The 15,120-nt window shown below is 48.1% G+C and overlaps 1 protein-coding gene across 1 annotated transcript in view; it reads right to left on the bottom strand.

Annotated features, from left to right (window-relative positions):
• Positions 1-15,075, bottom strand: part of CYRIB (CYFIP related Rac1 interactor B) — a 96,969-nt gene extending 81,894 nt beyond the window's left edge. The window contains exon 1 of the mRNA XM_061606763.1: positions 14,963-15,075. The gene's annotated coding sequence lies outside the window, so the exon portion shown is untranslated. The remainder of the gene's footprint in view (positions 1-14,962) is intronic.
• Positions 15,076-15,120: the final 45 nt, after the last annotated feature.

Genomic DNA, 15,120 nt, shown 5'->3' on the forward strand with positions numbered 1-15,120 from the left:
GTAACTTGAGCCCATTATTCTGTATCCTGCACTCTGGGATGATCGAGAAGAGATCCCAGCCCTCCTCTATGTGACAACCTTTCATGTACTTGAAGAGTGCTATCATATCTCCCCTCAGTCTTCTCGTCTCCAGGCTAAACATGCCCAGTTCTTTCAGTCTCTCCTCATAGGGCTTTGTTTCCAGTCCCCTGATCATCTTCGTTGCCCTCCTTTCTTTCCTCCCTCCCCATAGTCCCCCAGATCTACACTGGAGCATCCCCCAACTCTCAGGAGCAGATTTTGAAGGCATGCTGGGGAAGTTGAGAAAGGGGGACATCCTGTTGTGCAAGTGGACAGACACAATTGGATGCCATGTGTTTGACTGTCCCTTCAAATTGGACCACTGTTATTCCTGCATTCATAAACAGTCGAAGTGAGTCTGAGTACTAGTGACCTGGATATAAATTGTTCCATTGGGGTGTGCACCAATGATAAAATACAGTTGAGATCCTGCTTTAGCTTGGTTTGCCTTGACCATGACTTGCTTCAGATCACTTCTGAAGCCTTGTCTCTCTTCAGAAAATTTGGTATTTCATATGGCCCCATTGACTACAATGGGGATATCTACAAATGAAATGGGTGAAATGGCTGCCTGCAAATTTCATCTGTTTTTGCACAATTGTTTTTTAAGTTATAGGTCTTCCCTTTTAACAAACAAGCACACTTTAAAGGCATCTAGCACAAAAGACCCTACACCTGTTTTTCTGGCATTTGGCAGGCTTTACCCACTCATAGGAGGCTGCTAATTTCATTCAAAGTTTTCCCATTTCTGTCAAACAGTAAAAAAGAAGTTAAAGCTAAAAAAAAAGCCTCAGATTTTCCAAGGCACGAGTAGGCTTCCAGTCCAAGCTGAAGTGGGTTACACCTAAAGTGATTCAAGGCAATGCAGCTCCCTTTCCAAGATACCAAAGCAAGCTCTGAGCAGGATCTTGTCTGCAGTGCACACTCCCAGTGTCCATCACTTTCTCAAGTCATCTGGAGCCATCTTTCTGTGGGCATGTTCTGTAACATACCTGTTTTCTGCAGTCTGAATCATATACATTTATACATTTTTGAGGGAATGGATGATGGACGGACAGTTCTGCCTTACCCAATGGCTTTACTTCCATGTAGTCAGCACTTGTCCTAATACTGAAAGCATCTCCTTGCTTTCTTTTGAAAGCATAATTCAGTTAAATGCCTTCACTAATGGATCTCATAACAGATTTCAGGTTCTCCCTTAGAATGTAGAAACTTTTATTTACATTCCCAATTTTTTTTCAGTGATACCCATGCTCTTTTTAGGACAGCAAGGAACTGCAGTGGTTCAGTGGAATTTATTGCCTTGATTGTGAACTATCCTAAGAGAGGTCATAAGCTTTATAAACTCAAGACTCTTTGGAAGCACCCTTCCATCAGCACTCATTCTCACAGTACATCTGTCAGTATTTTTATTTATTTACAACTATTTACACAAGCTTTTCACCCAATCTCTGTTCACAATGGAGAAGTTTGTTATGGACTGGTCAACCCTGGGTGTGATCCAGCAAAAATTAAACATACTGAAGTTGTTTCCGTTTCAAATGGAGAGATTTAAGCATGCACTTCATTCTACCCATTGAAGAAGTCAACAAGGTATGTTTAACTTTGGCTAGATTGTGGCCATAGTTAAAGTGATCCAAACCCAAGATCTGCCAGGATTAGCAGAGTCTGGAATCAGCAGATCTCTAGCTGAGCATGCGTGAAGTCCTCATCCTGGCACAGGCACAGGTACCTTGATCCCAGTTTAACCAGAGTTCAGGTAGCTCAGCCAAAGCAAGATAGGCCAAGGCCCCCAAAAGGGGTGTTCCAGAGGAGTAGTGTGGGCAGGAGAAGACTTAGCCCTATTCCAAACTCCATTCTGCTCAGTTACCTAGCCTAACAATGCGGCGAAACTTACACCAGCAAACAGGGTGGTATAAAAACTCTATGTGAAGGGCTTGTTTTCCTTCTGCAGGCTCAGGCTGACTCAGCCAGTAGTAGCCCTGCTCCTGAAGGGAGTCTGGAATAATTTACCCCACCATAAATTACACTGGCTTCCTATAGTTTGTACTGCTTTGCCCATTATTAAATTTCAGAGAAAGAAGAGATGTTGTCTTCCAAATCCCTGAAGAAACCCACCATCACTACTTTTACAAATGCGGCAAGTTTTTTTCAGAGAAAGTGATGTTTAAATGGGCTGGGGCCAGAGTTTCCCAACACTTCTCTCCAGCTCCTGTACAAACCTTCCTGAGCATGGAACTCTTGCTCTCAATTGCACAGCCTTCAAAAAGACGGTGGGTGGATATGAATAGCAGTGGCTTTTTTGCTGTGGCACCCACAATCTGGAATATGCTTCCAAGAGTGTCTAAAAAAAATTTGGGGAGGGGCAGGACAAGGTCTATGAATTGTTAGGTCATTGGCGACCCACTCCACTCACTATTACATTTAGAATTTGAGGGGGCAGCAAGTACCCCCTCTGCAGACACCCTTGTTTGCTTCTGAGGGTGGCTCATCTGGCTCTGTCGCTGCTCACTTCCTGGCAAGCAGCAAGCCCTCTCTCATTTCAGTGGACTTTCTTAGATGCTACTTCTTAAGCGATAAGTAAGCTCTGCTTCCTGTTTTCACAGTTGCTTGGGGATTGTCAAGTTTCGTTTAGATTAATTTTAATTATGTATTTTTACATTATAGTTTGATCTGAGTTTTTTTCTTGAGATTACTGTCAGCCACCTCAAGTACCTTTATTGGGGGTGGGGGTGAGGAGAGAGTATAAATGCTATAAAGAAATTGGTCAGTGCACTGATGAACTTCACTTAACCCATCCCTGCTTGGCACAGAGGGTCAAGCACTGGATATTCTGGAAAGATGTTCAAGCCCTTTACAGAAATTATTTCCTTGTGTGAGCGGTGGTAATCACACATGCATAGGCTTTGTTCTGACCTGGGCTCCTTCTGGGAGAAAGGGCGGGATATAAATTTAATAAATAAATAAAGATGTAGAAATGAAGTGGGCAGGGAGTGCTTACAGTCTCTGCCTTCCTGTGCTGAAAGAACTACTGAAAAGGTCTTCTCTAGAAATCAATCGTACTGAATGCAAATGCTTCAGTTTACCCTGCCAGTTTAATTGAGTGGCTTTGGGAGAAGACAAGGGGTAATATTTTCAGAGTGGGGGAGCTGGTTTGATGGCACTGTGACAGATCTCCAAAACACACATTTTTTTCTGTCCTGAGGCAAGTTCAGGGCAGCAGGGTAGGGTGCAAAATGGTTCAACCCAAACAAGAAAGCAACAGACTGAGATGGGCATCCAGCACCCATACAATCCCTAGCATACCTTTCCTCCTTCCTCCCCAGAACAGTTTTGCAATCGTTTTTATAATGTGTGTGTAATTTATTTTGTTTCTGTACATACATACATACATACAGAGAGAGGGGGGGTGCTTGATGTACTAAGGGAGGGACAAGACTAGAGGCTGATCCAACATTGGATTTGTTGGCATGCACACCAATAACACACGTTACAAAACTGAGTTTGCACAGTGGGTAAAGAGTCCACTGGTACTATTCAGTGGCAGCTGATGGGTCCATGTCAGTGGGGCAGTGGAGTCTGCTCTGGGTTTTAGTCTGAACTTCTGCTTCAGCATCTTGGACAGCTCCTTGAAAGCTCAGACTAAAACCTAGAGTGGATTCCACTGCCCCACTGACATAGAGCTACCGCAAAGTTTGGAAAAGTTACTTTTTTTGAACTACAACTCCCATCAGCCCCAGCCAGCACAACGCTGGCTGGGGCTGATGGGAGTTGTAGTTCAAAAAAGTAACTTTTCCAAGCTCTGGACTGGTACCATCTTTTTAATGTTACAGGTGTATTCACTGACACCATAGTTCAAACCCTACGTGAGTTGATCATGCACATAGCTACAGACATAACCACACAGCCATAAAAAGAAACTCTCTGCATTATATTTTCTTTTTTCAGGTTCTACTTTCTGGGCAGCTCCAAAGACAAGGGGTCCATCTTTGCAATGCATGGCCCAGCTCCCAAGCCAGTACAACCTTTTTGGATTACATACAAAACGTTGTCAGATGTAACAGAAATCGCAACACCAACATTCATGCTCTATGCAGTATTCAGACGCCTTTTACCAGTTCCATTTCAAAAACTTCATAATGCCAAAGCCAGGAAGAAAGCAGATCACCAAAGCACGGCCCTCTTTCTTCCAGAAAGACAGCTCTATGACATTCGTATCCTGCCTTCCTTCCAAGGAGCTTGAGGAGGCATCTTAATTATTCTCTCCCTTTTATTCTCACAACAACCCAGTGAGGTAGGCTTAAGGAGAGAGATGGAGACTGGCCCAAGGTCATCCAGTGAGCTTCATGGCTATGCAGAGATTTGAACCCAGGCCTCTCCAGCCCACTCTGACCTGTGCACCACACAGCCTCACCCAACCGTTTATTTGCACCCTCAACAAGCAGCTGGAACAAGCATTACAATGCACAACAACTGCAAAACAGTTTGCTCTAAATATGAAATAAGATTTCTGACAAAACTGAGCCAAGACATTCAGCACAAGAGAAGACATACCCCAGTGTCATTGGCTAAGGAGAAAAACACTGTCCCAGCTCCAAACAAGACAGCAAGAGAAGCAAAATTCATTCACAAAGGATACTATCGTTTTCTTCCCTAATCTGTTCTTCCGCATGGCTTACACAAATTCCACAAAGAACCAATGAAACATACAAGACTGAGCTGTGAACTAGTAAGTTTTAATACCACCAGAGTCAGAAGCTTCCCAGTGTGGTGTTAGGCAAGCCATTCTCTCCAATGCCCCCTGCGAAATCTGCAGTAAGAATTGCAATAGTGAAAAATACTCAGCGAAATAAATTGCACTAATGCAAGGATTAGCAGGAGCACAATGGGACTTCCCCCCCCCGTCTCCTCCTGCTGCGTGCACCGTGCACCATACCCAAATCTGCTCCAGAGAGTTGGGGAAGCCCCCAGAACAGATTTAGAGGGGGTGCAGGGGGCATAAAGGGGGAGAATGTGCTGTAAGGAGAAGCCCTTGCAGTGACGGAACCAGCAACTTTATAGAGCTACCGTGAATACAACCCCCTGACCTAATTTACAGGGTTCTTGTAAGGGTTATTAACATATAATAGGGTTTTTTCAGGGTTAGCGAACTGTTTTTAGCCTGAATTTCTTTGACGGACACATTCCAGTAGACCACATGCAAGCGCACAGAGCAAAGTATGCAATTCTTACTTTTGAACAAAGGGCTACGTTCTAGCCACACAAAAATCAGATTTCTACACAGGGTAGAGACACACTTGCAGTTGTGCTGCCTCCAGTGCACCTCCACCTCCATTTTCTGAACATGATGCTCATAAAACTGCCCTCTTTTACTCCAAAACCTCAGAGATTGCAGCTCAGGTTTTACCTTGAAGTCAGCTTTGCACTGACTTCAGAACTCATTGGCCATCTACCCCATTGCCACTCCAGATGTGTCCAATGAAAATGCTTTGCTGTAGGCTCAAGCAGACACATTAATTGGCCCAACGCTTTGCTGTGGGCGGTCCTAATCAGCTGTTGAGCTGCAGCCAACTCAGAAGGGACAGGAAGGGGGGAGGCATGAGTTTCAGGCACCTCCGCAGCCAGAAGAAGCAGAGTTGGGGATTGTTGTGTCTGAGCAGGGTCGTGCGGGAGAGGGGCAGCCTGCTCTCCAGCCAGTTCCCACAAGTAACGCCCTTTCCGAGGAGCCGAGCGCACCGCCCCCAGTTGATGCAGAGGACTTGTGGGGGGAAGCTTCAGAGTTAGTGCCAGCTCCTCCTTTTCCAAGCAGTTCCCAGGAGGATTCCAGTGTGGCACCGCCCCCTGACCTCGAGCCTGTTGCTCGGGAGCAGGTATCTTCAGATGAGCTGTTGGATGCGCGTCCCCTGTCTCTTCATTCCCGTCGCCGCGAGAAACGGACAGGGCAAAGACAGGAATTGCGAAGGAGTCAGAGATTACGTTCAAAAACATTTCCTATATAAGCCTGCCGCTCCCAGGGTGGGTCATTGAGTCAACTTCCTTCACACGCTACAGAGCATGTCTAGAGTATAGTTAGGAACTTTAGTGAGTTAGCGTAGGGTTTCCTATGAAGCGCAAAGCTTTTGATGTATCCATTACTCTAATAAAATGAGATTTACTTGCACACACACTCCAGCCTCATTCTTTCGGCTCTGGATGGGATAGTTTGACTCAACCACCATCCCTACTCGAACCAGTTCCCATGGCGGATGACATGGATCAGAATGGAGCAAGAGGAAGAGTATCACCATGGAAGCCTTGTATGCTGAGATCCAGAACCTCTGAGTGACTACGCAAGCCCTACAAGCCGAGAACCAAACCCTCAGAGCCGCAACGCAAGCCTTGCAAGTGGATAACCAGAATCTCCATGCCTTGGTCGCCCAAGTCCAGGCTGTGCCTCCTGGGGCGGCAGCCCCTGTGAAGTCTCCAGTGGGGCTCCCCATGCGATACAGGGGCCAGAGTGAACAGTTTGCCACGTTTCTAGCCCAATGTGAGTTGTACATTCAAGTGCGCAGAGCTGAGTTCCCAACTCATCAGTTTATTGGAAGGTGAAGCGGCAAAATGGGCCACCCCGTATTTGATTCGCAACGACCAGATATTGCGCCAGTTTGACGCCTTCAAGAATGCGATGGGGGACATGTTCCGAGACCCCCAGAGGAAGGAGACGGTTGCCCGACAGTTAGGGACCCTGAAACAGGGAAAGGGGTCTGTAGGGCAATACACGAATGCTTTTTGTGTTTTGTCTCAGGAGACGGAGTACAATGACCCAGCCTTGATGTACTTCTACAGAAATGGACTGAGTCCAGAAGTGTTGGATGAACTGGCGCGCTCCACACCCCCTGACTCACTGAGGGGTTTGATTCAACTGAGTTTGCAGATAGACAGCCGCTTAGAAGGAAGAAAGTTGGAGCGAAGAATGGAGCCTTCACGGAGTCAGGTTGCTGCTCCGCTGCACTGTGCGCGCCCCGTGCCCAATCCTGGCATCCCTACTGTCTCGGGAGAGGAGCCCATGCAGATTGGGGGGGCTAGACCGCGATTGACAGAGGAGGAGAGGGAAAGACGCCGGAGGGAAGGACTGTGTCTCTATTGCGGAAAGTCTGGATACCTCGCCAGAAATTGTGCAGCCAAAACCAGAAAATCCCAGCCGCCAGAAAACTTCACATCCCAGCTCTCGTAGAGGCTAGTGAGTTGGGGGGTGCTACAGACACTGAGCCTCCGTTATGACCCCTTCCCTCCCAAGGGGCCCTTCTGTTGCCCATTCGCATCACCCTATCCTCAGGCGAGAGCTTCTCAGCCAAGGCTATGATTGACAGCGGAGCATCCTCTTGTTTCATAGACCGGGACTTGGCGCTACACCACGCTATTCCCACAAGAGAACTGAGCCAGCCGTTGGCAGTGGAAACTATAGATGGCCGGCCTCTGAAGTCTGGGGGGGTGACTCGGGTGACTGAGTCCTTGGAAGTGAAGGTCCCTGGGCATCGGGAAGACCTGTCATTCTATGTGGCGTCCTTGCCGCGTTTCCCCGTGGTGTTGGGTATGCCTTGGCTGGTTAGGCATAACCCTACAATCTTTTGGGATGAAGCTGTGGTGGTTTTTACCTCCAAGTACTGTCATCAACATTGCCAGCCTGAAGAGGAGCCACAGGTGTTGGCAGGGGCGTCTCCCCCAAGGGAGATAACTTTGCCCACCAAGTATGGGAGTTTTAGGGACGTCTTCAATAAAAAGGAAGCGGAACAACTCCCTTCTCACCGGCCCTATGATTGTGCCATTGATTTGGTGCCTGGAGCACGTATCCCTGCCAGGTGGATTTACTCTCTATCTGAACCAGAGTTGGTGGCGTTAAGGGAGTTTCTGGACGCCAATTTGAAGAAAGGCTTCATTCACCCTTCACGGTCCCCAGCTGGTGCACCTCTGCTGTTTGTGAAAAAAAAGGGGGGGAGCTCTGTCCCTGTAATGATTATCGTGCCCTAAACCAGCTCACTATCCCCAATAGCTACCCGCTGCTGCTCATTAGGGAAATGTTGGAGAGGTTGCGTTCCGCCAAAATTTTCACGAAACTGGACTTGAGAGGAGCTTACAACTTGGTGAGGATTAAGGTGGGCCATGAATGGCCATTACGGTCAGTTTGAGTATTTGGTGATGCCATATGGGTTGTCGGGAGCACCTGGAGTCTTCCAAAATTTTATGAATGACATCTTTCGGGACTTTGTGGACCGCTTCATGATAGTTTATCTGGATGATATCCTGATTTATTCGAATACACCCGAGGAGCACGACTCGCATGTGCATGCCGTGCTGCAGAAGTTACGGGAACACAGTCTTTACGCGAAGCTGGAAAAGTGTGGGTTTGACCTAACCACGTTGGATTTTCTGGGGTATCGGATCTCTCCAGCAGGAGTTGAAATGGACCCAGAAAAAGTTCATTGTGTACTCACGTGGCAACCCCCCAAGACCAAGAAGGATTTGCAACGCTTCTTGGGCTTTGCGAATTACTACCATTGTTTCATAGCCAACTACTCCCATCAGACCACACCGCTCATGGATTGCCTGAAGGGCTCAGCACCTTTCCAATGGACAGAAGCTGCACAAGAGGCTTTCGAGAGCCTGAAGCGAAGGTTTGCTACCAAACCCATACTACAGCATGCCGACCTGGCGCTCCCTTTTGTGGTAGAGACGGATGCGTCGGACGTCGCGATCGGAGGGGTTCTTTTGCAGCCGGCCCAGAAAAGGGGAGAACTGATGCCTTGTGCCTACTTTTCCAGAAAGTTAACCGACTCTGAACAAAACTACACTGTGTGGGAAAAGGAGCTATTAGCCATTAGAGATGCCTTTGAAGCCTGGAGACACTGTGATGCCCTTCCCTGGCTCTCCCTGTCAGGTTCCTACCTGCGCGTGGCTACTGCCTGTCACTAGGCACCACCAGGGACTCCACCAGTCCGGACCGCTCTCTCTTATGGTTTCTCTCCCCGCTCTAGCACAGATCTCAACAGATCCCCCTGCTAGGCAACCACCAGTAATGTCCCAATACTAGTATTCCCAGAGACTCTGAATATTGGTATTGTTATTCTCTTCACCGCTGCCACCATTTGTTACAGTTCCCCTTCAGCCTTGGTCATTACCTTACCCTCCCTTCTGGTCTGTAAAACCCCAGCCAAGGATCAGGCCTTTGGTAAACCAAATTAAGTATTTATTACAGATAACAAAGCTAACAAGATTAACAAGATTTCTTCTTAAGGCACATAAGCATATGGTTTTACTCAATACTAATCCGAACTCCACCTCCCTCCTGGTAAACAACTCTCTAAACCCCACCAAGCAACCCACTCAGTTCTCTTCTCCCCCCCCCAGATTCCACTCTCACTCTTCCTTTTATACATTCAGCCATTTTAAACACTCAGCCAATCATCTCGCATTCTACTGCCCATTCACTCCCCCTCTTTCACTCCACTTACCATGTATCTTCTAAACAACCAACACTTACCATATATACATTAATATAGGAACATCACAACACCATCTGGAAGGGGCGCAGCATGAAATTGAGGTGCGCACGGACCATCGTAATCTAGAGAGTCTTCATACCGCCCGTAAACTCAATCAGAGGCAAGTGCGCTGGGCTCAGTTCTTCGCACGGTTCCATTTCAAAATTCATTATATCTCCCAAGCACAGAATAAGCGGGTGGATGCCCTCTCAAGGAAGCCACAATTTCTGAGGGATCCCACCCCAAGACCGTTACAGTACATAATCCCTCCCGAGCGGGGAGTAGTAGGGGCCTGCCAAGATTCTTGGGAAGCTGAAGTGCGTGAAGCGCAACAACAGGACCCTTTCGTGCAGGAGCAGCAGGTCAAAGAGGGTGCGTCACCCCAGGCAGAACAGAAAGACTTTATATGGAAGGATGGCATACTGCACCATCAGGAAGCTGTTTATGTGCCCCCCGGAGATCTGAGAGCGACAGTACTACGTCAGTGCCATGACGCCCCCACGGCAGGCCACTTTGGGTTTTTTAAGACCATTCAAGCTGTCACTCGGGAGTTCTGGTGGCCCAAGGTGAAGAAGGACGTAGAGCATTACGTTCGCTCTTGCCCCACTTGCATGAGGGCTAAACATGCCACTGGGAAGCCACCGGTGCTACTGGAGCCCCTCCCTACTCCAGGAGGACCTTGGCGAATGATTACTATGGATTTTATAACAGACCTTCCGCCTTCGCAGGGGAAAACCACAGTTTTGGTGGTTGTTGATGCCTTCTCAAAAATGGCTCACTTCATTCCGTGCGCAGGACTCCCAAGCGCTCAAGACACGGCCAAGTTGTACGTGCAAAATGTGTATAGGCTGCACGGTCTGCCAGACAGCCTGGTTTCCGATCGAGGCACACAATTCACCTCGCGTTTCTGGCAAGCGTTGTGGAAGTTGCTGCAAAGTGAGCTGAGACTGTTGTCTGCCCATCATCCCCAAACGGATGGGCAGTCCGAGAGGGTCAACGCAGTGTTGCAACAATATTTACGTTGTTTTGTAGGGTATCAGCAGGACAACTGGATGTCCTACCTGCATTTAGCAGAATTTGCCTATAATAATGCTGTGCATTCGCACACGCAACAGACTCCTTTCTTCGCCAATTTTGGCTACCACCCCCGAGCCTTCCCTGCCCCAAAAGACAGTCTCTCAGTCCCAGCCGCTGAGGATTACTTGCAGGAACTTCACGCTATGCAACAGCTTCTCCAAGAGCAACTAGAACAGGCCAAAGCGGATTACAAACGCGCAGCTGACCAGCATCAGAGAGAAGGAGACCTCATATGAGTGGGAGACCAGGTCTGGGTCTCTACACGTTTCCTAGCTATGCCTGGCCGGTGTCGTAAACTGCAGGATCGGCGGGTAGGGCCTTTTGAGGTGGAGGCTCAGATTAACCCTGTGGCTTACAGACTAAAATTGCCACCCACCTTCAAGATGCACCCAGTATTCCACAGGGCATTATTGACCAAGGACGCTGCCCCCGACCCTCACCGTCCGCGAGTGGAGCCCGCGCCGCCGTTGTTGGTAGAGGGGGAGGAAGAATACGAAGTAGAACAGATTTTGGACTCGCGGAAACGCCGAGGGCGTCTTCAGTACCTGATTCATTGGAAGGAGTACAATCCAACTGAACATTCCTGGGAAACAGAGGAGAATGTGCACACTCCGACTTTGGTGAGAGAATTCCATGAGGCTTATCCAGAGAAACCTAGACCTCAGGGGTGGGAAAGGTTAAAGCATGGACAGGGGGATGATGTTGAGCTGCAGCCAACTCAGAAGGGACAGGAAGGGGGGAGGCATGAGTTTCAGGCACCTCCGCAGCCAGAAGAAGCAGAGTTGGGGATTGTTGTGTCTGAGCAGGGTCGTGCGGGAGAGGGGCAGCCTGCTCTCCAGCCAGTTCCCACAAGTAACGCCCTTTCCGAGGAGCCGAGCGCACCGCCCCCAGTTGATGCAGAGGACTTGTGGGGGAAAGCTTCAGAGTTAGTGCCAGCTCCTCCTTTTCCAAGCAGTTCCCAGGAGGATTCCAGTTTGGCACCGCCCTCTGACCTCGAGCCTGTTGCTCGGGAGCAGGTATCTTCAGATGAGCTGTTGGATGCACGTCCCCTGTCTCCTCGTTCCCGTCGCCACGAGAAACGGACAGGGCAAAGACAGGAATTGCGAAGGAGTCAATTACATTCAAAAACATTTCCTATATAAGCCTGCCGCTCCCAGGGGGGGTCGTTGAGTCAACTTCCTTCACACGCTACAGAGCATGTCTAGAGTATAGTTAGGAACTTTAGTGAGTTAGCGTAAGGTTTCCTATGAAGCGCAAAGCTTTTGATGTATCCATTACTCTAATAAAACGAGATTTACTTGCACACACACTCCAGCCTTATTCTTTCAGCTCTGGACAGGATATCAGCAGATGAGAAGGGAGATGTGTCCAGCTAGGAGCAGAGTCATTTCAAAACACAGCCAGAGAAAATGGTCTGGCTGTTTTTTAAGCCAACTAGTGGGTCTGCAGCCACGGACATACCCTTCCATTCTTCAACCAGGAAGCAAGAGGCATCATCACATCTGCAGGACACCTTCCAGCTGGGAAAAGCGCTTGAGCAGTAGGTGAAGAAGGGCCAGTGAGGGGTGTGGCTTGAGAGGGGGCATGGCCTAGGAAAAGTCCCAAGGGCTAGAGAAAGGCCTCAAGGAACACATCCAGCCGCATAGCACATATGAAGTGCCTTCAGGTATTTAGGAAAAAATGTCCAACAATAACAAAGTATGTGAATATGGTCTCCTTTATTTTACTTCTGGAAAAGGTTAAAGGACAGAGACTATCCAAGAAGCAATTCACATAAAAACTTATTGAATTTCTACTTTAAAATGTAAAGGTACTGCCTTCAAGTCAATTCCGATTTATGGCGACCCTATGAATAGAGGTGCCCTTTATGACAGCAGGTGAAAATGTGGACTGCCTGTTGTTGTTTTTAAAAATGCACCGGAGATGTGATATCAAAAAAAGTGCCATCTGTGGTGTTGCTGGACACAGAACAAGCCATTTACACATTAGCACTGTGCTAAGAAAGGGGTGGTAGAGAGCCACCAACTGCCACCATGCAGGGACTGCTTGATGAAACATGCTCAATGTGCAAACTATCAGGCTGCAGTATGGAGAAGGTGTTTAGAGCAGGACCCAAGAACATCAAGTCCTATTGGCAGGGGCTGGAATTTGGAAGTCAGAGATGGGACTAAGCAGCTAGTTGTATATTGGATGGAGGGTCTGCCAGCACCTCAGGCCGTTCTTCATCACTAGCCAGCAATTGCACAAAGAAGTGTGAGCTAGCAAAATGTGTGTGAATGAAAATAGGTTACTGTGGTAACCAGGACTTGAGTAGACAGAATTGTGAAAACTCCTGCTCAAACCTGGCAGATTTAATCCTCTATGTAGCAGCTATCATAGCTCCAAGCTTCATGTCCCGAAGTCAAACAACAAGAAAGTTGTAGCCATTTTGGTTTTGCAGTGTAAGTCAATGGGATTTCTGGAAATCAGTAATATCATGGTTGTGATCTGGATCCAAATCTGCCAGAACTGGATTGGGCCTGATCTGTATGTACAAATTGGAGCCACAAATTGGATCAGGGGGTCCATGCACTGCCCTAGTTTTCATCTCAGTTTGGATACCATTGGATTTGAATCAAGAGGGCAGACTGAACCTTTCAAGACTGCGCTGATCTTAACCATTGATTCCAAAAATGCACTGGTCTTTTGGTTTCTTTAAATTCCCGAACAATATAGCAGAGAGATATATCAATGCTCCAGAGGAAAGAGGTCTACAACACTACTTTTGATTTCATTTAATATTTGTATGCCGGTTTTCCAACAACACTGAGCTTTGCCAATAACAAAGCATTAACAATTAGGGTGGTATTTAATGCTAGTCCTACTCAGAGTACACCCAATGAAGTCAACAGACATGACTAACTTAGATTCATTAATTTTAATGGGTCTACTCTGAGTAGGAGTTAGTTGAATACAACCCTTTGGAAACAACATCTCCATCACTGTGATCGTATTAAAAAAAATGGCACAGAAGCAAAGCAAAAAACTAAATCAATCAATAAGCAATTAGTGCAGATCAATACAAACTCCTAATACTTTTTTTCCTTGATGCAAAACTGAGATCCCAGGGTGATTGCACCAGAGAAGAGAAAGAGACTAACAGCAGCTGCTGCCGCTGCCTGCTTCTAGCCTGGGACAGCAGACCACATCTTCTGAATCTCATTTGGGGCTGGCCTAAAGGAGAGTCATAGGATGGTAAACTCAGTAGAACTGCCTTCTACTGAGTCAGGCCCTTTCCCCATGGAGGTCAGTTTTGCCTGTACTGATGGCCAGCTGCTCTCTGGGGTTTTGGACAGGGTCCTCTCCTGGCTGTACATGGAGATGCCAATAATGTGTTTATTTATTACATTTATACCCTGCTTTTCTTTCCGTGCTAGAAACCCAAGGTGGCTTACATATGGTTCCCAGGCACTGGCCAGACCTGACCTTGCTTAGCTTCAGCAGGGTGCTGGGTTCATGTGCCTTCAGACCATAGCCTGGGACCAGGAATTTCCTGAACCTGGGATCTTCTGCGTGCAAAGCAAATGCTCTGCCACTGCTCTAGGGGTCCACTTCCCTCTCCGCTGAGGGAGGGGGGAGACACAAAAACTCACAAAATGTCTTGCTTGGCGGCTCTTCCCCCATTGCCTGCCCAGATCGAATGATGCCGCCTGCAAGGGCAGGACGCTGCGAGGCTGGGCAAGGGGACTTGGAAGGCTGCAGCCCTAACCCCTCTTACCTGGGAGTAAGCCCTCTTGAATTTCACTTCTGAGGAGGATCGAGCTGTTGGGCTACAACCCCGTGCACGCTTACCCGAGAGGAAGAACCTGCCCCCGCCCCGGTCAATCGCAGCGGCGCTTCCTAATGAGCAACCAATGCAGAGGATCGGGCCGCACATAATACAAGTCCACCCGAAGGATCGAGGCTGCAGTCTTACGCATGCATACCTGGGAGTAAGAGCCCCCACTGAACCGCTTCCGACCAATAAGCAAGGGGATCGGGGCTTGGAAAACACCACACCCCGGTTCCTCGGGAAAGGTTGTCGCCGATTCACCATCGCTCCTCCCCCCTTCCTCACGTTTTGCTAGTATATCAGAGAGCCCTGAAACTGTAATGTCTTCCTCCCTCCGGTATCGCGTCCCTAAGAGAGAGGATGCTGCCGGCAGACACGTTTTCTTCGCGCTGTAATGACTTAGCTTTTAAAAAAAAGACACTGGAACGCAACCGAAACGCAACGATGCTTTAATCAGTAAGAAAAACGGTCATTTGAGAAATCAGGTCACACTCACCGTTTCCGCAGCGATGCTGAAGCGGATCAGAACCCGGGGGGGGGAATCAGCAGTCAAATTGCAAAGAGGTGGTCGGGAGGAACCAGATTTCTGCAGCCTCTTTTGCAAAAGGCAACGAAGCTTCCGGGTTGGTCAGTTTCAACGTCACCGCTCCAGGT

The sequence above is a fragment of the Rhineura floridana genome, chromosome 1 (assembly GCF_030035675.1).
Source record: "Rhineura floridana isolate rRhiFlo1 chromosome 1, rRhiFlo1.hap2, whole genome shotgun sequence".
In the NCBI taxonomy this organism is placed as follows: domain Eukaryota; kingdom Metazoa; phylum Chordata; class Lepidosauria; order Squamata; family Rhineuridae; genus Rhineura; species Rhineura floridana.